Source organism: Lucilia sericata, unplaced genomic scaffold (genome assembly GCF_015586225.1).
Source record: "Lucilia sericata isolate MDLA Ls3-8-SP2 unplaced genomic scaffold, ASM1558622v1 Contig000034F_arrow, whole genome shotgun sequence".
Lineage (NCBI taxonomy): Eukaryota > Metazoa > Arthropoda > Insecta > Diptera > Calliphoridae > Lucilia > Lucilia sericata.
Window position 1 is genome coordinate 889,761 of NW_023994072.1, and position 25,048 is coordinate 914,808.

Here is a 25,048-nt window from a genome sequence, read left to right on the forward strand (position 1 = left end):
CGGTTAACCGGTTTTTTCTGTATTTGAAAAATATCAACCGGTTTTTTTTAAATGTCAACTATTCGAACTATTCGAAAACCGGTTTTTGGAAAATGTCGAATAATCGATCACCCTAGTATCAACCCAACCCAACCTAACAACGATCCAATTCGGATCTTTCCCCAGTCCTTTAGTTAAGTTCGCATATAAAACTCTCGCTATTATCAAGTGATGATTGCTTTTTTAATCGTGTTACAAATCACTTCGTCTTTCAGCGCCCTGATAAGACACCCTAGTGGTAAACGGACTCAAATTTGACCCAAGAACTGCACTTTTCACTGACAAGCATAGTCAATGTCCTGAGAATGTAGTTGGATTCGCTTATAAAATTCAAGATTCTATTCGGTCCTGGATATCACTCTAATATCACCATGTTCAATTGATAATAGCTTCAACATTTTACTATTTCGAGAATGTTATAAAGGGCCCTGAGATGAGCCGCTAGTGGTAAATAAACTCAAATTTGAACCACACTTTTCATTGGAATATTATTCATGGGAAAAAACAAACATACCTTCTGGTCCGATAAAATGGCGTCGTGCGCCACCACTAGCTAGAAAATCCGAACGTTCAAAGACAGAATTAATTTCATAGCAAGATAAGAAGTTCTAGCACAGTGCTAATTATTGTTTTACACAGTTCCCAATAAATCCCTAATTAAAAGAAGTTTTCGCTCTCTTGAGTAAATTCCATGAGTGAGAATTTTAGTCGCTACTAGGTTTCCAAGCCTCTTATATGCAGATTATAGGGAACATCTCAAGTGTATTAACAAATTAAACTAAACTAATTCCTTTGCAACCATGTTTGTGACTCTACCTCCTCCGGTAGCCACCAACCAATGCAATTGAAATTTAACCAGTAATTTTTGCCATTAAAAAAGCATCGATTAAACTTTTCTCATTAAATAAATACAGCAACGATTAAAAATGCTAAAGAAAATAAAACAAACACAAAACAACTGAAACCACATTAGAGTTGTAAATGTCTATTAGAGACATGGTGATATAGATATAAAGAAGATATATATTTGGCCTGTTTCCAAAACACAAAAAACAAGTGTGTGTTTCACAATTATTTTTGGTGTTAAATGACTGAGATACAGAGCTACTACTATGACGAGTTTTTAAAAATGTAAATTTATGTACATAAGAGCACTGTTTTTCAGGCAAACTGAGAGTCCCTGTTATACTGGCCCCTACAGCGTGTGCCTTGTTTGTTTAGGCCAGATATTTATTTCCTATATGACCAGAAAATTGTAATATAAATTAATGAAATAAGTAGTAAAAGGAATTATTAATTTATGTTAAATCAAAATGATTTCCTTCCTGCCATTAGTCGCCATCAATGGACAAGCTATGGATAATTTCCAATATCAATATTTATTGCAAACATGATATTTAAAACTAACGACAAAAAAACGCCTACAAGTTTTTTTACTTTTTTGCTGGCAAATCGATGAGATTAAGTTTTTTTCGTTTAGTTTTCTTGCCAAGTGTAATCATTGCAATATGATATGGAACATGTTTGCTTGTTTGTTGGTATCTTTGTTGGGTCTGTCTATTGATCCGTGTATTTTCAAAATAATTACATAAAATTACCTGTTTAAACTGAACAGAGGGAGAAACTCAAGGGGCGTTTATTATTCATTTAAGCTTCTTTAAAAATGCAATTAAAATTAGTAAAAACAATTAAGTAACACTAATTTGTAAATTAGTTATATAGTTACTAAATTAGTTGATTTTTAGTATTAGCTAATAATCCCTTTAGTTACGTTTTTAAGTCTTAACTACTTTTGGGTTGTCGAAAAGTACTAAAAATAGTAAAATGGTACCAAATATTCCATTTCTGATGAAGTGTTTTAAATTCCAAAATTAAGTACGAATTTAAACTTAAATCCAGAACAAATAATCTTATTACCGAAAATTCGAAAAATTCCATAAATATTCCATATAATATTGACACTCTCACTCTAAACACATTCTAATAATGTTGGCAAAAAAAACTGCAAATTAAAGCTAAAACACAACGGATGCGGTTTTATTAAGAAAAAATACCTAAATTTTGAGATTTTCCTTTATCATAGGCTGAGATGAGCATCAGCGGCAGAAAAGACACATATATTAAAACTTTTTACAGAATCATGATTCTAACTCGTAATGAGGTGATAACTTTAATGAGGCCAAACAGATGAAAACCTCATCCGCTATTTCCCAGCTAAATTTATTTATACTTTTTCACTAGAACTTAAAAAGAAAAGAAATAATTATTTTACAAACAAACTTGTATGATAATGATGTTTCTAAACAAAATGAAAAATAGGGAAAAGAAGGAAATTAAAATGGGAACTATTTTTAAATAGAATATAAAAGGGTTGCTGCTGGCCAGAAAAGAAAGTTTAAAAAGGGAAGTACACAGAGGGAAAAAGAAATATATACGCCTGGTACCAGATTGACACCAAACTGTTTATAATTTTTCAATACCATCCATTGTCAAAGTATATACATACGTACGACAACACTATGTAATGTTGACAACATTGCAACAATTCGTTGTCGAAATCTAAATTTTATACACATCCGTTGTCTAAATGTGGTAAGCTCACTATTGACAAACAATCCGTTGCCAATAGTGAGCTTGCCACGTTTAAATTCGTGTAGATTTCCTTTTCCCTCTGTGTAGTCTTTACTGAAATAGAAAAGGGAATCGAAAATGAGTCAGCCATTGAAAAAAAACTTTATCTTCTATTACGTGCTATACAGATAAATGAGAATCAATTTGTCCCTAGTTGAGGAATACGAACATGACGAAACTTCCCACAAATTGACCACCAAACTAGTCATTTGGGATTTTAAAAGGGAGATGATATTCCATTAAATTGAAATCGAACAATGAGCCCATACATGAGCTCTCGCATACATGCCATCATGATATTTGAACAATTCATGATCTAACATTTCAAGATTTGATTTGATATTGTCAGATACACTCACTTTCGGGTTTTACAGGTGAGATGATATTCTATTAAACCGAAATCGAACAATGACCTGATAATCAACAAAACCTAGAGCATCACTCAGTTAAGACTAATCTATTGGAGCTGTCGTATATAAGATATCACGATATTCGAACAATTTATGATTTAATTTGATATTGCTAAACACATTCACTTTCGGGTTTTAAAAGTGAGAAGCTATTCCACTAAACCGAAATCGAACAATGATCCCACATTCACCAAGCATAAGTCAATGCAGAGACATCATTATATTCGATCAATTCATGATTTGATCTTGTCAGATACATTAACTTTAGGATTTTAAAAGTAAGATGTTATTTCATTAAACTGTAATGGAACAATGATCGTACAATCAACAAAAGCTAGAGCATCACTCAATTAAGACGAAACTATTGGAGCTCTCGTATACAAGCCATCATGATATTCGAACAGTTGGTGATCGAACAATTCATGATTTGATTCGATCTTGTCAAACACTACTAAACCGATATTTAATAAAGATCCCACAATCGATAAAACCTAGAACATCACTCAATTAAGAAGAATCTATTTGAGCTTTCGTATAAAAGCCATCTTGACATTCGTGATCGAACATTCATGATTTGATTTGATCTTGTCAGATACATTCATTGTTCACTAAATCGAACAATGATCCCACAGTCAACAAAACATAGAGCATCCCCCAATTAATACGAATCTATTGAAGCTCTCGTATATAAGACATAACGAAATACTCTTTCATCGGGGATAATCGGCAATGAAATATACTTGCAACTTGGATGAAGTTGACGTGGGAAAAAACGTTTGACAAAACCAGGTCTGAATTAAAGATAGCAACTCAAACGTCCACATGTAATAATGGAAGATGAAGGATGATGGGTCGACCCCAACGAGAAGGAATTAGTCTGAACATAGTACGTATTCATTGTGGACCCATAGGTTAGTATCCTTTAACAACAACACAAAATTAGTATCCTTTAACAACAACACAAAATTGGACGTATGGGTTCAGACGAATGTAGAGTTTGTGGAAAGGACATGGAGAAACGCTGGAAATCTTTCTGTCATTGTCGAGCTTTCGTCGAAATTAGATATAAATATCTTGAGAGAGATGTCATTCCACATATTACATCCCACAGAAACACTGATTAGAAAATTATAAGAACAGTATTCAGGAAACTGAGTTTCAGTTTTTCCACCAATATTTCCCATGAAAAAAAGCGTACAATAGACCAAATAGCGGTTTTTTAACCTAAACTATACTTGCAAATAAGAGCATATTTTTGGCCAATACAAGGGGTAAGAAGTCATCACACTTTAGCAATGCTACAGCAACTCTTTCTCTAATTATATAGATCTGAAAATGTGTTGTTATTAAATTGCCCAATATTTTTTGCAGTTGTTTGTTGATTTTGTTGTTTTAACAGTAAATTGTAAATTATAAGTATAATTACCAACACATGTTGCTGAAGAAAAAAGATACAGGAGTACAAACCGAAATCTTCTCCCCACAACATCAACAACTCAAACTTATGTTACCCAAAAGATCTTACGTTCTGTTCGTTTTTCTAGTAAACTTAGTTGCAAGTTGATGGCAACTTTATACAGCCTGTAGACAGGCGACCTAAATTTTCATTTACAGCAGCAGCAGCAACAAACTAAATGAAGCAAACGCAACCAACAACAATATTCATGAGAAAAAAAAACTTTAATTTAAAATTAAAAACAAACAAAAAATTAACACACCAAAATTTAATAGCTAAAATTCATGAAATAATCAACAGCAACAACAGATGAGCTGAAATATTCATACTATTGCTGGCAACAAACATTTTTTTTGCTCACTTCTTGCTGTTTTGTGGTGTGACATAAAACGCAAACCAAAATTGTTTGAAAAAAAACAAAAATTCTAGAAGATAAAACTGAAAATGAAGATTTTATGCATCAGGTGCAGCAGAAGGCAAGAAGCATCTGCTTTAGAAAAACAAAAAAGAATCTCCACATGAAATTAAAGTTGATTTCTTGTTTGCTTACACACAGCAGTAGCTGACTTGTAGCAACATCATCAGTATCATCATCAACAACAACCTGTCGCCATTTAAGTCAGCCAGCAGTTGTTAAGCCAAGGTCATTTAATCAACTGAAAATGTATACGGGTGTCTTCTTCTACGATTACAAAGTTGTTTTTTTGTTGTTTGTTTGCATTTTTGTTTAAGCATCGAACCAACCACATTTTGATAAATCGCAACAACATACGGCTCATCAACATCGTCATGATTAGCATCATGTTGATCATTATGATGGCGAGACAAACCCTGTTAAATTATTTATCGTTTTATGTTCTTTAAAGTGTTTTCTACTGGCAAGACAAAACAAGTTTATGGTCATATTTCTTTTACAAAAATTCAAAATAAAGAAAAATCAATTCAAAAAGTTGTTTTCTTTAAATAAGTTTTTTTCGGCCACAAAGTTGCTGGTTCGAGTATAAACATGTTTAATCATTAAAGCGGGTGGTTTTGAATAAATTTGATATCCTGCACTATTTACGCTTGTATACATCTCTGTGAGAGTGTTTAAAAGTTTTAGCCGATCAAGAACGATTACTTGGGTGCTAAAGATCGCTAAAGTAAACCAATATTTTAGTTTGTAAGATTCAACAATCTTTGTACAGTGATTCATTGGACTCCTTACTATTTTTTACAATTTAATTGATAGCATTCTGGTAGTCCTCCAATAGTGAATAAACTAAGACCTCACCGCCATATCTCTTACTTTAAGTCCAGTCCTGAATATTGTCATATGACTTTGATAACCACATACTATGATCCGATAGGAAACCAATCAGTGAAGTCAGAGGAGGAAATCCCAAAAAATTACCAATTCCTAAAAAATTTCCGGTACCTTTAATACAGACATTGAGAGAGCGAACCCATTTATTGAATGATGGGACCGTGTACCATATTGGGTTGAATGGCAAATTTTTATAGACTTTTCAGACAATCAACAGCATACAGTGGGAATAACACGATGCAACTGCCATTAACCGTGGTAAGGCTCCCTAAGATATTGGTCACCATATTTCTGAATTAACCTTAGTATCACTAACACGATCATTTTCGCTTTAAGATACCGCGATTCTCCCTTTGTTCCCAAATCAATCTTTACTACAGACTCTCCTTTTAAAAACCTTGCATATCGAGATCATTGAATGGCAAACTACCACTTTTCACTAGATTAAGTGCGAAAAGTAGTAGTTCATCATTTGTTCAGAGTACACGATTGTCTACCTATGGATATTATGATTTTTGCATATCTAAAGGATCTGACGTGGAAACCAATCAGTGAAGTCAGAGGAGGAAATCCCAAAAAATTACCAATTCCTAAAAAATTTCCGGTACCAATATTACAGACATTGAGAGAGCGAACCCATTTATTGAATGATGGGACCGTGTACCATATTGGGTTGAATGGCAAATTTTTATAGACTTTTCACACAATCAACAGCATACAGTGGGAATAACACGATGCAACTGCCATTAACCGAAGATTATATCGTGGTAAGGCTCCCTAAGATATTGGTCACCATGTTTCTGAATTAACCTTAGTATCACTAACACGATAACGCTTTAAGATACCGCAATTCTCCCATTGTTCCCAAATCAATCTTTACTGCAGACTCTCCTTTTAAAAACCTTGCATATCGAGATCATTGAACGGCAAACTACCACTTTTCACTCGATTAAGTGCGAAAAGTAGTAGTTCATCATTTGTTCAGAGTGATCTGACGAACTCCCTCATGGAAATGGTATTAAATTGTCATAATGAAGGAGATTAGGAAATAAGTAGTAAGAGACAACGAGCATATCTTAACCCAAGTTGACCGAATATTATGGACGATATATGGCTGGGGGATGAGTGGAAAAGAAAGAACGTAAATGTCTTTATTCGCACATCAAAATGGGTGTGTAAAGATAGTCGGATGTCAGGCTGATTTGACTTGTGCTTCTTGCTCTATTCTCAGGTAACGAATATACCTAGTTGACCGAATATTGACGACGATATTAGTATGTCTGATGGTTTAGTGTAAAAGGAACTTAAAAAGCCAAATGTCTTTATTCGCACATTAAAATGGGAGTATTAACATGTTCGGATGTTAGACTGATTTGACTTTTTATCCTCATTTTATTCTCTTTTGTCTCTTAACGGTATAAGTTAGATCAAGTTGTAGTAAGGAAGTTGAAATGATAAAAAAATCTCTTTTCAAAATGATAAAGAAATCAATTGTCACCATTAACTTAACAGTTAATTACTTACAAACCACAAAGTGTGCTTTGTAAATCGTCCAAACCGGACCTTATATTAAACAAGTTGTTCACACTTTTAATAAGTCGTCTTTAAAAACGCCATCTCATCAAACTTCGCACTTGACAAAAAACGAACTTATTAATGCCTGCATTTTTTGGGGGGGATTTAAAATTAGCTATGGCTTTGTTTCAATCTCACAACAAACTACTTAACATCAGATATCAGATTTCAATTGTTAAGAGAATACAGCAAAAATCCTAAATCTATTGTTACCCTACTCAACGTATTACTCTTTTTAAAACGAATATGCGTAAATAATTTGCACAACAACTGCAACATGTGTTTTTTTTTTTTTTGGATTGGATTTATACGTCTCAAAAGAAATCGTAAGTGAAACTTTTCATTATTCATTATTTTTATATCGTTGTTTGTTACTCTTGTTGTTTATAGTTTTCCAAAGAAGAATCTCGTTGTTTGTCGTCTTCTTCAGCAAGCAAACTGCATTAAAACGAGATACCTGATTGCAATTGTCTTAAGGCTGAATTATGTATGAAACATGCAAACATTTGATTGACAGACAGAGTTGGATTTTAAGACTCTGACTATATGTCTGTCAGTCTGTTGCTATGAGTTAAGAAGCAGTAGTTGCTATTTGGTTGGTTCGATTGCCTAGGGGTCAATTGGCGTTAAAGGATAATAAGTCAGACGTGATGTAAGTGAAAACTCAAATTATGTTATTTAATGTTAATTAAATGAGATAATAGTTTAATGCTGCCATTGGGGAGAAATTGTGTAATTAAAAGCTTTTAAGCAAAGAATTGAGTAGAAAGAATTGATAACATATTCCAGCAAATGAAGCATGGATGCGAATAAGGGCGTAAAGACCACCTTTTCAAAATAGCGTTTTTTCGCATAATTATATTAAACTAACCTTTTTACATCTATTCATAAAAAATAAATTGAAAAATATAAATTTTTCGCTAAAATAGATAGTTTTAAAAGCACGATTTTTAAATACTATTTATTTTTTTGGGTAAAAAATATTAGCAATTTAATGTATTTCTCTGTAAAAAATCGTATAAATTTTAATTCTAATTGCACCAAATTTGCAGAATGGTTGGAAAACATTTCAAATTTATTAATTTTTTAATTATATTGCAAAAAAGATTATTATTGAATGAATTATTTAAGTATGAAAGTGTGGACAAGAAGAAGGGCGTATATCCATAACTATAGTTATATTTTAAAAAATTATTATATATACTTTCAACTAAAATATATGGATATATGCCCTTATTCCATTTTAGCAAAATTTCAAGTATTAATTTTGGCAAGTTGTGACTCGAATTTTTTACTGAGTTTTAGCACAGGGATAGATGTGAGTTATATTTATGCATATATGTGAAAAAAGTAGGAAAAAATGCCGATTTTAAAGTTTTATGATGTTTTTATCGTCTCCTGTAAAATTTCCCAAATGGTTTATACGCCCTTATTGGGCTCCATGCTTCAAATGTAAAATCTTTGGCAGTAATTCCTTGAAATGTGGGAACCAATAAATTGAACATTTAATCAAATCATTCTTAATTTTGAAACAATTATTGGCTTCATTGGTTCTATTACTTTAAAGCTTCTTTGGAAGTTATTGTGTTTTGATATATCTTAATTTTTTTGAATAATCCAGAATTATTGAAATTAATCTCTTTTTGATTTCATATCAAAAAGCTATTGCTGACTTACAACTTACCACCAATTTAAATACATATTAAGACAATAATTCCCCAACTTTTACCTAAAATGAAAAAAGAAGAAAAAGATATAAAATTAATTAATATTTAATGTTTTCAAAAAACTTAAAATAGAAATAAATAATTAAAATCAAAATAAATAAACTTTTTTTTTGGTTCAAACAACTTGTCAAACAGCATCAAATTTTGTGACAAACACAAAACTAAAACAAAATATTTGAAATAAGTATTAAGATACAAATCTCTAAAACGAAAAAAAGGTGAGGTATCAAGATATATTTAACAATAATCCATCCACTAACCAATCATTCATTCAATCAACCAGCCAACCATATAGTATATCCCCAAACAAACATCATTCCAACAACCTGCTGTTTAATATCTCAAACGAATATTTGATGACAAAAAATATTAAATAAATAGAAACCTTTTTTGTTCATTTATAGAGAAATAGAAATTAATGAATTTTTTTACTAAACAACAGCAAAAAATAAACATTTAACAAGATGTGGCAAAGTTGTCATAAAAGATACATCAACTAAGTGGCAATGAGACGCCAGTCACACACATTCATTCATTCACATAAAATTTATATACAAATCTTCAAGGCAGTAAGAGATATTGTGTAAATACCACTAACAGAGATATAGACTGACAATCAGTCAGTCATTTAAATAAGAAAACTTTTAGTTTTTTTTTTTATTTTTCACACAAATGAGCAGTGACTGACTAAGTGTCCAAAAGTAAGAGCGGGAGCTTTATTAGAGACAGTAAATATTAGAAGATTTGACAAGATGTTTAAATAGCCTACGACAGCGAAATTTTTCAAAGACATACCACAAATATTTTTTAAATCTGTTTCTGTCTACGTTTTTTGAAATTTGTCCAGACTGAAATTTTTATAAAGTGAAATCTCTCTGCAGGGGACTATCAACAAAAATTGTCAAATTTTGATATCCGAAAGTTGGTTTACAAGTCGATCATTGCTGTAGACTAGTGACTACACAAACAGAAAATACGGAATGATTTAATTCACAGGATTTTGGTGAAAAATAATAGATCAATTAATTTTTTTTTTTAAATTGATTTTCCATAAATAGAAAATTGATCGTGAATATTCTATAAAGAGAACATTTATCGTAATTTTTCTATAAACATAAAAGTGTTCGTTTATTTTCAATAAATAGAAAATTTATCGCGAATTTTGTCACAAATAGATATTTGATCGCAAATGTTCCGTTAATAGAAAATTAATCAAAAATCATCTGTTAATAGAAAATATATCATGAATTTTTCATTTACAACAAATTGATCATTAATTCTCTCTAAATAGAAAATTGATCATGGATTTTCTATTAACATAAAATGGGTAGTGATCATAAATATAAAATTGATCGCGAGTAAAAAAAATTGATCTTGAGTATTCTATTAACAGAAAATTATTTAAGAAATGTTAATAAAAAATGGATCGCGAATGTTCTGTTAATAGACAATAGATGCTGAATTTTCTATTAAAAGCAAATTGATCGTGAATTCTCTACACAGAGGGAAAATGGAATATACACACCTGGTACTAAATTGACACTAAAGAGTTTATAATTTTTCAATAACATCCGTTGTCAAATTATATACATACTTGTCGTACGTATGTAATGTAATACTATGTAATGTTGACAACGCAACGTCGTCAATATTGCAAAAATTCTTTGTCGAAATCTAAATTTTATACACATCCGTTGTCTTAATGTTAACAAACGTGCTAAGCTCACTAGTGGCAACGGATTGTTTGTCAATAGTGAGCTTACCACGTTTGTTAACATTTAGACAACGGATGTGTATAAAATTTAGATTTCGACAACGAATTGTTGCAATGTTGTCAACATTACATAGTGTTGTCGTACGTATGTATATACTTTGACAACGGATGGTATTGAAAAATTATAAACAGTTTGTAGTCAATTTGGTACCAGGCGTGTAAATTCTTTTTCCCTCTGTATAGATTTTCTTTTAAAAGCAACGTGATCATAAATTCACTATAAAATAGAAAATTGATTTTAAATTTTCAGAAAATAAATAGTGTATTTTTTATAATTAAAAAATTGACCGCGATTTTTTTTCTCAAGATAAAATATATTCTGAATTTTCTATAAAAATATTGATCAAGAATTTTCTGTTAATAGAAAATGGATCGCAAAATTTCGATTACAAATGTTTTTTTTTTTAATAAAAAGTAGACCTTGAATTTTCTATTAACAGCAAATTGATCATAAATTATCTTTAAAAAGAAAATTTATCTTGTATAGAAAAGTATTTTCATAAATGTAAATTGAGCGCGATTAAATATATTTTGAATTTTCTTTATAAAAAAAAATCGCGAATTTTTCGTAAATGGAAAATTTATAAATAGAGCATTGATCGCGAATTAAGTAAAATAAAAAATTGATCGAGAATTTTCTGTTACAAGCAAAATGATCGTTCCATAAACAATAAATTGATCGCGAATTTTTTACAATTAGAGAATTGATGATAAGTTTTCTATAAATACTAAATGGAATTCGAATTTTCTATTAATAAAAAATTTATCTTAACTTCACTAAATGAAAAATAAATAGATAATTTGAAGAATTTTTTCTAAATTTGAAAACTGAAAACCTAAAAATTTATTATTCATTCAATTCTAGTGATTCCCAACGATCGAAAATGTTTTAAAATAACCGAAAAAAATGTCACAGAATTCAGCTGCAAATAACAAACTATTTTCTCTGTAGACCAATTTCAACGATTTTCAACAGATTTTCCAAAAAGCAAAAATATCAAGTGATCATGCCCATTATCAAAAGATTTTACTGTAGTAACAAATTATAGCAATAAGTGGCTAGAAAACTCATAATTAAAAGAAAACCAACAACAACAACTAACGAATGGAAAATAATGATAAATATATGACTTATTGTCATTATTACTAAAAGGTGGGCATTTAGCCAAAATCTCTAGAAGACAAACAAACAAAAAATTAGAAAAACTTAGCAACCACCAACAACAAATACATATATACAAAAATTTCAGACATTAGAGAGAGACTTTAGCTATAATGTTGCATGATAACATGTGGTGGTGGTGACATTATGTACAAAACAAACCGACAAACATATAGAAAAAATTTTTTTATTATATGTCTTACGTTATACTGACAAAAGTCGTGTATACATGTTACAACAGCAACAACAATTGGTGACAATTTTAAATTCTTTTTTTATAGTTTTGTTAATTTTATTTTTTACGCACAAATGCCAAAAAGTGTTAAAAATGTCAGCTTGTGTAGTAGTAGTACATGGTTAAACAATGGGGCAGCGAAAAAAGAAAAACACCAAAATCGTATAAAATTCCTAAGGGGGGGAACCACACATCGTATATTGTATGTATTATGAATAACGGCAAACAGCAGCAGCGGTTACAACTACATACAACAGCAATTTATAGGAATGCAAAAAGGCAAACATGTTGGCCGGGGCTAGAGGAGGGAGAAACGTCGGCAAAAACATTTTAAACTCACACAAACAGGTGGAATTACATACTCACAAGTTATTTGCTGTTGTCTTCAATGGTTAATCAAACGTGGTCAGATTGGTAATTAGTTAGAAATATAATAATGATTCATTTATTGGGTATTCAAATATCCTTCAATCGATTTATGATTTTTAACAAATAATTTCAAAATATAAGAAAAAAATTAAAACTATGTATTCTTCTTTAATGGCTTGAGTTGCGCTGGATCAGAAACTAACCCCGAAATTTCCCCATAACATCGAGATATCAGAACATGTTATATTATCGCAACATAGGAATCGTTGTCGATATCTTCATAGTTAGACAGTGCAAGAAGGATCTGTTAAGGCTGGGTCGCCTGTCTGACATTACCCTTGTTTGGGTCCCAACGCTTAGGGAATACTATGGTAATGAACAGGCAGATGAGCTTGCCAGAAAGGGATCTGCTCTTGATATAACCAACGCTGTTTCAGTAGCAACTCCCTTAGGTTTTATCAAGGGCAGTATTCTCAGATTTTTTCTTCAAAAGGCTGAAAATAGGTGGACTAATAAAGACACAAGTAAAGGGCCAAATTATTGTGGCCCTCCTTCAATGAGAAACGCACAAGACACCTTTTAAACCGAAGTAGGTGGTACATATCGAGGCTGATAGCAGTAATAACGGGATACCTGGTGATAGGCAGACATGCAAGTTGGCTTGGGCTGCCCTTCAACGATCACTGTCACAGTTGCAAAGATAGGGAAAAGGAAGAAACGGTCTTCCATCTTCTCTGTGAATGCCCTGCTCTGGCCGTAAAGACAAATTGCCTCCTTGGCAGTTACTTAATATCTAACCTTGGTGAGATATCTGGGTCTAAGCTTAACTATATCCTCAGATTTCTCACAGCTACAGGATAGATCTAATACTATAAGTAATACATCTGATGAGTAGAGTGGTGCGCTCAAAACGGAGTCTCTTCGACTCTACTTGACAGTTTGATAACCAAACAACCAATTGCTGTTCGTCTGTTCCTGAGGAAAATAATTTTTGAAATAACTTCGGTCCCAAGATATTTGAATCTAATTTCGACGAAAATCTGGCAATGAAAAAAAAATGTTTCAAAGTTTCCCTATCCACTTCGTATACATTAATATGTTCTAAATATCTCTATTCCGAAAGTTTTTTCTTTCGAATCGAAACAATGAATAACACCCTTATTTTGAAATCAGTTTTTCTAATAACTTAACAATAACACCACGTAACTACCCAAATCGGCAGCAACTAAATCCGCACATACATAACACTACTACTTACTACTGAGGGAGAAAGTCGGAAGCATATGTTATGATGCGGCACGAAAATAGAAATACAGAAAGAAGTAGTAGCAGAAACAAAAAAGAAACAGCAAAATGTTAAATCAAAACCAAAAAATGTGAGCAACAAGAAAAAATAACAAAAACAGAAATCAAAATGAGAAAAAAACATAAAAACATGTGGTTTAATTTTTCCCCTTTTCAAAAGAAGATGAAACCAAAAAAAAAGTGGCAAAAAACCATCAGCAAAGTTTTTCGACTGTTGCCATCAACATTGCAGACAACGAACGATTATACGGTTTAATGTTGCAAACAGCAACAAACTACAATGAACGACAGCAACGACTAAAGCAACAACCAAAAAAAATCTATAAATAGCCTCAAAAATTTAACATTAATTTAAGAAAAAAAAAAAAAAGATTTCGTTTGAAATTTAAATCTTGGTTTTAATATAAACATTTTTTTGTTTCTTTAAAATTCGGCTTAAAAAAAGAGATGTTTATTTTTATATTAAATATATTTTCAAGTACCTCTTGTTGTTTTTGGTTTTTTTATCTTTTAAATATTTTATAATTTTGCGTAATCTACCGCTATTTTGTATTTAAATTTAAGTTTATTTTGAATTTTTCAAACGTTTGTTTCTCAGTTAATTTATTTTAATTTACACTTAAAACCGTTGTAATTTAACATTATAATATTTTAGTTTTTTTATTTTTTTTATTTTGTTTTGAAATATTTAAATAGTTACTTTTTAGGGTTTTATCAAGCTGAATTATTATGAATACTTATGATTGCCAAACGATAACAAATTTGAAATTAGTTTGGGGAAATTAAACAATAAAACTGAAATAGTTTTATTCATTATATTTAAATTAGAGTTCATCTTTACTTAGGAACTAATTCAAAACAAGAGCACAAACTAGAATAGATCGTAGATCACACCATATACCAGACCATAGACCAGACCAAAATAGACCAGAATACCATAGACCAGCCCAGACCAGACTAAACTAGAGATCAGACCAGACCATAGACAAGACCATAGCCCAGACCATAGCCCAGACCATAGACCAGACCATAGACCAGACCATAGACCAGACCATAGATCAGGCCATAGACCAGGCTATAGACCAGACTATAGACCAGACCATAGACCAGACCATAGACCAGACCATAGACCAGACAATAGACCAGACAATAGACCAGACCATAGACCAGACCATAGACCAGACCATAGACCAGACCATAGACCAGACCATAGACCTGACCATAGACCAGACCATAGACCAGACCATAGACCAGACCATAGACCAGACCATAGACCTGACCATAGACCAGACCATAGACCAGACCATAGACCAGACCGTAGACCAGACCATAGACCAGACCAGACCATAGACCAGACCATAGACCAGACCATAGACCAGACCATAGACCAGACCATAGACCAGACCATAGACCAGACCATAGACCAGACCATAGACCAGACCATAGATCAGACCATAGACCAGACCATAGACCAGACCATAGACCAGACCATAGACCAGACCATAGACCAGACCATAGACCAGACCATAGACCAGATCATAGACCAGATCATAGACCACATCATAGACCAGACTATAGACCAGGCAATAGATCAGACTAGAGACCCAACCAGATACTAGACCAGACAACAAGCTCTTTAAAGAAAAAATCTGCAAAACTATATTTCCTGGTTCTGTTATGACAGTAAATCTAGTTAAAAAATTAAATCCATTTTATTTTCTACTAAAACAGAACAACCAACAGATGTCGAATCAATAGTTCGATTTCTAAAGTTAAACCTGTAATTATTTAAATTTTTTCCTATAACTATAACAACTACTTAACTGGCATTGTATTTTAACAATTTAGTCGTTAAATGACCTTAAATAGACATTTGGATTATTTAATCAAACCTAAAATAAAAGACAAAGGAATAACAAATATAAAGAGACAAAAAGGCCATTAAATTGCATAAAAAAACTAATAAAAACATTTAAAAAAAGACAATGGTTTACCAAATAAAATTAGCAATAATTTATGATTTAAATTAATTTCAAAAATTGAAACAATAAATTAGCAAAAATCTTTTTTCTATTTAATTATAATAGATTTTAATAAGGATTCCTAAGTATGATGGCTGGTTTTTTAGAATTTAAAAAGTATTTTATTAGACCAGATCTCTAAGTGTAGACCTATTGTAAATAACAGGCACACTTTTATGGCAATAAACAACAGCAACAAAACTTTAGCTTAAATCAGTTTAACTAATAAAAAGTCGGCAACTTAATATGAATACAACCCCACTTTTGGCAACAACTAGAAGAAATAAAAAAGTTACAATAACTGGCCAAACAATGAATATTTCATCATAAAATTTAAACAAAACCGAAAAATTATTGCATCTATGAATTAAAAATCAAAATTTTCAACCGAAACAAAAAGAAATATTAGTTCAGTTTGACTGAAATTACACTGAGAAAAAACTTTAGGCAAAATGTGTTTTAAACATAAAAATTTATTTCAACAAAAAATATTTGTTGAGATTGTAAAAAATAAATTAACAACCAGACCCTAGACCAAACCTTACACAGACCATAAACCTGATCATAGTTCAGACTATAGACCAGTCCATGGACCAGATCGTAGAGCAGATCATCGATCAAACCATAGATCAGATCACAAACTAGATCATAGACCTGTCCATAGACCAGACCATAGTCCAGACCATAGACCAAACCATAGACCCAGAACATATACCCAGACAATAGACCCAGACCAGATCATAGACCAGACCACAGACCGGACAAAATACTATCCCGTAGAACAGACCAGATATCAAAATAGACCATAAGCCAGGCAATAGACCATACGATAGACCAGACCACAGACCATAAACCAGATCATACACCAAACCACAGACCAGATCATAGACCAGAGCACAGACCAGACAACAGACCAGATCATAGACCAGAGCACAGACCAGACCACAGGTCATAGAATAGAACATATACCAGACCACAGACCAGATCATAGACCAGACCATAGACCAGACCATAGACCAGACCATAGACCAGACCATAGACCAGACCATAGACCAGACCATAGACCAGACCATAGACCAGACCATAGACCAGACCATAGACCAGACAATAGAGCAGAGACCAGACCATAGACCAGTTCACTTACTAGATCATTATGAACTAGTACTTAGACCAGAGCATAGATCAGAATATAGACTAGAATATAGACCAGAACATATACCATTGATTAGATATCAAACTAGGCCATAAGCTAGATCAAAGACCCGACAATAGACCATATCAGAAACCAGATTATACACCAGATCCATAGATCGGATCATAACCAGACCATAACCAAACTTTATAATTAACATTTAAATCAATAATTTCTTAACTTAAAATTTCTCTAAGTATATAAAACATTTAGTTACGCTCTTTACAAATTTATATTTCTATGACTAACTACCAGCCACTGAGTAACTAACGGTTTAACAAAATATAGTAATAATAATAATTGTACAAAAAAAAAAACAACTATCGACCATGTGCTATTGTTATTTTTTCAAAAAAAAAAAAAAAACTTAAACTAATAATAACAATAATGAAAATAATAAAAATTATTTTAAACACAAGTAACGGGAGGGAAGTATACACTTTAAAAGTAGTGCAATAAAAATAAGCTATAAAATTTTGTAAAATGGTAAATTTATTCACACTTCAACTGGTTATTAAAAACTAATTTATGAAATCTAAAACTCATGGGACCTCAGCATTGATAAAGATGTTAATTCCAGTTTAAGCCTAAAATTGATCATTTGTTGCAACTAAACAAGAACTAACACTTTACTTCCTATTAAGACCAATAAAAAAAATTCCAAGTACCTCTTGAGGTAAACATTCCTTCCGCCTCAAAGGCTTTTAAACTCTAACAAAACAGCATAAAATATTAAAAACTAACGGCAAATCTGACTAAAAGTCTTGATTTTATTTTTGGTTGGATGCTTTGTAAAAGAAGCAAGACCAAAAAAAAAAATAGAAAAAAAAAATAAATAATCCGAAATAATAAAAAATATCAGCTCCAAACAGAGAGAGACATGCATGCCAGTGCATAATGTTAAGCAATTATTGGCGCATGCCTTACAACAATACCAACAACGAATTGTTGTAACAACTATGGAACAAAAAGACAAGTAGTAAAATGATTTTTCAAAATGTTTTATTTTATATAGTTTTTTTTCCAAACGTTTTTATTTTTCTATTTCCTTTGACTAAATATAAATGAACTGAACGAACGAATGAGCATTCGAACTGCAACGATTTTAAAGCAAACATTCATTTCATGCCACAAAATTATGATGATTTTTTTTGTTTTGTATTTTATAACAAATTTAATGTATTTGTTATAAAAGGTTACCAACCAACCAATTGTTATAAATATTTGTTAAGTTTTTGGTTTTTTTTTTCTGTGCTGTTGTTTCTATTATAGTTTGTCTATAGTTATTGTGGTGAAAAATGAACAATCTTTGAAATATTTATGAACACTAAATAATAAATTGTAATGGCTTAAGCCAGTGCTACCTTTTTATATAAGCTAAAATTACATCAGCGTCTTACAAGGATTTGAGACAAATTAAATAAAATATTTTTTTTTAATATTAAGTGGAGTGTTAGGATGAGAGTTCCTAGTGGGACCTGTAAGGAAATGTTTAAATTATATAACCAGCCTTTTTGTCCCAATACTTTTTATTCCAAATTATCATTATAAGCCATGATTAACAGATCAAAGAGTGTTTTCGTTCTTAAGAACGTAGATCCTCAGTTTCATAACAGATCGAGACGTCCAATGAAGCCTTGCGCGTGAGTTAGAAAAAATCATTTCCTCATACTCATATGTAATGGTATACATAACCCACTGCACGATCTTTACTGTTTGATCGTTCTTCGCTTAAATGTTCCTTCTTAATTCGATAGAATTTGTAAATCCATGGAGGTGTACGTAGGTAGAACCTTACACGCTATGTAACTCGTTTCTGCGACATCAACTCTGAGGGGTCCAGATGAGTGGTCCAGATGTCCCGACAACAGCACAGAACTTCAAGTGTTAATGGTGATCAGTTATGTTCCAGTGCCTTTAACAACCCAGGTAACGCGATGACTCGATCAGGATAAAAAAATACTGAAAGTCTCTGTCTACATTTCCATATATACATTTATAAGAAATTTACATAATCGTTACATCTGAGAAATCGATCAGGATAAAAAATACAGAAAGACTCTGTCTACATTTCCATATGTACATTTATAAGAAATTTACATAATCGGTACATCTGAGAAATTAATTCGAGAATTCTAGATTGTCATATCTCGGACAATACATTGTCGAAATTATAGCAGGACATGAGTGCATCTAGGGATCTTGGAAGCGTTAAGATTTGTTCGTGTTCACTGCTTTAACAAGAATAGTCCTGAAGCATGTGTTATAAATTCGATCGCAATCTTGTTCCTCTTAATATTACAGTGTCTCGAAACCAACGCAGACGTATTTAATACGTCAAACCGTTCGGTCATGTACCACATTAGATTTTACTCCATGAAATTCTAAAGCTTTTTACGCAGTTTGACTTCTATCACAAAAAAAAATTAACGATATGCTGAACTCAAGGCGTTAATATCGTCTTTGACGATGACGATCTTTGATGAAATACAATCAATCGAAAGTTTAAAGGATCACTATCAATTATGAACCCGTTCATAAAATTCAAATGATTTCAATGAAAGGTGAAAAGATCACCTTGATCCCCAAAATTTCAAGTGGGCGACATGCCACCCCCACATACAAAATAAAGATTAAAAATCGCATATCTCAGAAACTGTAGGTGAACAAATTTGACATCCATATGAATACATGGGGATAAAGGGGGCAGCCTAGCTATAGTGGGAGTGGCAACCCCATATAAAGAAAATCCTAAAATAGTATATCTGAGAAAAGGCACTTTGGTATCAACATAAATGTTAACGACAAAATGTTAGGCGGACCAGCAATAGGGGGCGTGTCACGTCCCATATGAATTAAATACAAAAATTCGTATATCTGCGAAACTGTTAGAGGTAGAATCTTCCAACATCATACACTGGGTATAGCTGGTCTCTTGATAAAAAATACTACGATCATTCAAAAGTCTAAAAGTGGCTATTTACAACATCTATACGACACGATATACTGTAGTTTTCTCATGCAAATCAGTCACACCCTAATGATCTGTTCAGTAGAAAAGATTCTTATCAGACAATTTAACTGAAAAAAAGTATAGTAGCCATACATTAAGAAATTTTTTTTATCCCGGTTACCCAAAGATGATTTCGAGGAAAGAATCTTCCACAGTTAAAACATACATATAAGAGACCTCAGTTCCTCTAACATTTTAAGGAATAGCTAAAATCACTTTTAATAAACACATTATGATATGTGTTACAATCTTAATTTCAATTCCATTTGATCGATGGGCTTTCAAGTTATATTTCTTACATTAAATTATCTTCACTTTAACTAATGCCTTAACTGTAAACTACATTAAATCTTAAATAAGTACCACTCAATCCACTGTACGTACTTTAAACAATTGCGGCTAATCTTTTATAAGCCAAAAAATGTAAGTTTTTATTAGTTTTTTTTTCCTTCCTCCCATCATCATAATTCAACGTTTTGGTGTTTTCACATAATTGAGCAGTTACCGATGTAAACGGTGCTGGTGCTGCGGTATATGATGTTGTAATTATCTTCTCTTAAAAACACGTTTAAACATTACGGAATCTATTACCGAAAATAACAACAACTACAAACAAAAAAATCATAAAATTTTTAACAACAAATAAATTACCCCAAAACTAAAAGTTCGAAAAAAATCACAGAGAGAAAAACTATGAAATTTATAGTTACTGGCTGTATTTGGCGGAATTGTCGTAATATTTTCTTTTTGCCGTTTGTTATTGGTTGCTATGAGTACGACGAGGTAATTACTATTAAATTGTTGCCTTTTTGTTGAGAAAGTGTTACCTTTATATAGATTTAATGGCCATGTTTAAGCAAATTATTTACGGTTTTTAAATATTTCTGTTAGAGGGTGGTCGGTGGTGGCAGTTGGCGACCAGTAAACAAAAAAAAATCTGTTAAAAGATTTTAATTGGTTGCTTGTAACTACATTTTTTGTAGCAGTTAAAATATTTTTGACAAAATTTCATGATTAATTTTGTTCGGAAAAGTGAAATTTCTGTTTTGCTTAATAAAGAAAGTTTTAATTGTTTTTCTATAGCGTTAAAAACTAACGGTTATTTAATAGAGATGATAATTAATATTTGAAATTAATGAAGATTGAAATGAAATTTGAAATGGATATATTTCATAATATTTAAAGATGCAATTTGATTTAAGTTGAGCTTATATGAAGAGGTCGCGATTTAGCAAGAACTCTAGGAATTGTTTGGCCCATTTGGGAGGTATATTTACTCCTTTGGACCCAGAAAGAAGCATCTGGCATTTCGAATAAATTTGTTTAGATTCGTTAGTGACACACTCACTGAGCTGTTACATATTCTTCAAGCTGTAACGATTCTTCATCAAAACACGTTCTGCATTAACAGTTACGAGGTACCTATACGATCTGTAAAGCGACGATAAAACTTCAACGAATTTCTATCAAGATTCAAAGTGTCAAGGTCATTTCCGTAAAACACGACAACTGCATTTCATATATTCTACTCTGCAAATGGTTATGTAGAACTGATGTCCCGGAACCCAAGCTAATTCGAATGACGTCTTAGTTGGAGCGGGTAGTAAATGCAAGGACTGAGCCTTGAGAGATGTTTCAATATATAAACAGAGGGAAAAAGAAATATACACGCCTGGTACCAAATTGACACCAAACTGTTCATAATTTTTCAATAACATGCGTTGTCAAAGTATATACATACGTACGACAACACTATGTAATGTTGACAACATTGCAACAATTCGTTGTCAAAATCTAAATGTTAACAAACGTGGTAAGCTCACTATTGACAAACAATACGGATGTGTATCTGGATAAAATTTAGATTTCGACAACGTTGCGTTGTCAACATTACATTATCGCACGTATGTATATACTTTGACAACGGATGTTACTGAAAAATCATAAAATCAATCAGTCAATGAGGTACCAGGCGTGTATATTTATTTTGCTCTCTGTATAGTTCTTAAGAGTTTGTCGCGATTTAAGATAACTTAAACATTTTTATGCAAAAGCATTACTTTAAGCTGTCAAATTAAGTCATAAAGTTCTCCATAAGAGAGCTTTTATTTAACCTCCGCAGTTTATAAAACAACTTGTCAGCATGAATATTATAAACAGTACCCGGTAGCAGGGATCATATTAAAACACACTACTACCGCATTTCCCTTTTTAAAATTGTTTTATATTTCTAGCTTAACCAGTAGAACAATAATAATTTACATCATTTAATTAAAATTTTAAATTAAGTATGACCCCCTTTTTTAATTCTTCAATTATTTTCATCGTTTAACTTTTTTTAACCAGAATCACCAAAAGAATTGCAAAAAAAAAAACACACACACACACTATTTGTGTGACTGTAATTTACAACATGTTTAGACACATTTATTCATATAAATGTGTTGCACTCACTAATTTATGCGTTTACACTTGCATAAATAAATTGAACTTTAGAACATACTTCGTGCATGCAAACAACCATCAAACTATGGAAACTATGAAAATGTTGTGATACTTATAAGAGGACTAATAGCAAGAGCGGAAGATAAATGTGTAAAGAACTTAAGGAAAAACATATGGTAAATATAGGTGTGTAGGTCGTTCAGTTAAACTGAACACTTTTTTTTTTGTTGCTGTTGTTTGTTATTCTTTATTATAGTTCACCAAGATAAATATGAGGCACTTCAGACATGAAAACATAAAAAATTCATTTAATTTTGTCTTACTTTTCATTCTTCCTTTAAGGCATAAATGTGCAACACTTTTTAATAGTTATGTGGATTGAAATGGCATTGCATACATACACTTAGAGAAAATTTACGAATGATTGTCGAATCTAGTGTCTTTCTAGCCTTTTCACCCATTCCACGATTGTTGAATGTTTAACTATAGACTAGTCTATAGTCTAGTCTATAGTCTAGTCTATAGTCTAGTCAAGGTCTAGTCTATAGTCTAGGGATATAGCTAGTCTATAGTTAGTCATAGTCTAGTCTATAGTCTTTGTCATAGTCTAGTTATAGCTAGTCTATAGTCTAAGTCATAGTCTAGTTTAGTCTAGTCTATAGTATAGTATATAGTCTAGTCTATAGTTAGTCTATAGTCTAGTCTATAGTCTAGTCTATAGTCTAGTCTATAGTTCTAGGTCTAAGGCTAGTCTATCGTCTAGTCTATAGTCTAGTCTATAGTCTAGTCTATAGTCTAGTCTATAGTCTAGTCTATAGTCAGTCTATAGTCTAGTCTATAGTCTAGTCTATAGTCTAGTCTATAGTCTAGTCTATAGTCTAGTCTATAGTCTAGTCTATAGTCTAGTCTATAGTCTAGTCTATAGTCTAGTCTATAGTCTAGTCTATAGTCTAGTCTATAGTCTAGTCTATAGTCTAGTCTATAATCTATAGTCTAGTCTATAATCTATAGTCTAGTCTATAGTCTAATCTATAGTCTAGTCTATAGTCTAGTCTATAGTCTAGTCTATAGTCTAGTCTATAGTCTAGTCTATAGTCTAGTCTATAGTCTAGTCTATAGTCTAGTCTATAGTCTAGTCTATAGTCTAGTCTATAGTCTAGTCTATAGTCTAGTCTATAGTCTAGTCTATAGTCTAGTCTATAGTCCAGTCTATAGTCTAGTCTATAGTCTAGTCTATAGTCTAGTCTATAGTCTAGTCTATAGTCTAGTCTATAGTTTAGTCTATAGTCTATAGTCTAGTCTATAGTCTAGTCTATAGTCTAGTCTATAGTCTAGCCTATAGTCTAGTCTATAGTCTAGTCTATAGTCTAGTCTATAGTCTAGTCTATAGTCTAGTCTATAGTCTAGTCTATAGTCTAGTCTATAGTCTAGTCTATAGTCTAGTCTATAGTCTATAGTCTAGTCTATAGTCTAGTCTATAGTCTAGTCTATAGTCTAGTCTATAGTCTAGTCTATAGTCTAGTCTATAGTCTAGTCTATAGTCTAGTCTATAGTCTAGTCTATAGTCTAGTCTATAGTCTAGTCTATAGTCTAGTCTATAGTCTAGTCTATAGTCTAGTCTATAGTCTAGTCTATAGTCTAGTCTATAGTCTAGTCTATAGTCTAGTCTATAGTCTAGTCTATAGTCTAGTCTATAGTCTAGTCTATAGTCTAGTCTATAGTCTAGTCTATAGTCTAGTCTATAGTCTAGTCTATAGTCTAGTCTATAGTCTAGTCTATAGTCTAGTCTATAGTCTAGTCTATAGTCTAGTCTATAGTCTAGTCTATAGTCTAGTCTATAGTCTCTATAGTCTAGTCTATAGTCTAGTCTATAGTCTAGTCTATAGTCTAGTCTATAGTCTAGTCTATAGTCTAGTCTATAGTCTAGTCTATAGTCTAGTCTATAGTCTAGTCTATAGTCTAGTCTATAGTCTAGTCTATAGTCTAGTCTATAGTCTAGTCTATAGTCTAGTCTATAGTCTAGTCTATAGTCTAGTCTATAGTCTAGTCTATAGTCTAGTCAATAGTCTAGTCTATAGTCTAGTCTATAGACTAGTCTATAGTCTAGTCTATAGTCTAGTCTATATAGACTAGACTATAGTCTAGTCTATAGTCTAGTCTATATAGACTAGACTATAGTCTAGTCTATAGTCTAGTCTATATAGTCTAGTCTATAGTCTAGTCTATAGTCTAGTCTATAGTCTAGTCTATAGTCTAGTCTATAGTCTAGTCTATAGTCTAGTCTATAGTCTAGTCTATAGTCTAGTCTATAGTCTAGTCTATAGTCTAGTCTATAGTCTAGTCTATAGTCTAGTCTATAGTCTAGTCTATAGTCTAGTCTATAGTCTA

At 31.9% G+C, this 25,048-nt stretch overlaps 1 protein-coding gene across 4 annotated transcripts in view; it reads right to left on the minus strand.

Annotated features, from left to right (window-relative positions):
• LOC119612412 (putative GPI-anchored protein pfl2) overlaps positions 1-25,048 on the minus strand; it is a 214,439-nt gene that overhangs the window by 102,836 nt on the left and 86,555 nt on the right. The window contains exon 2 of one of the 4 annotated variants that reach the window (XM_037968241.1): positions 9,102-9,146. The exons of the other annotated variants lie outside the window; for them this stretch is intronic. The gene's annotated coding sequence lies outside the window, so the exon portion shown is untranslated. The remainder of the gene's footprint in view (positions 1-9,101; positions 9,147-25,048) is intronic. 4 annotated transcript variants of the gene reach the window in all.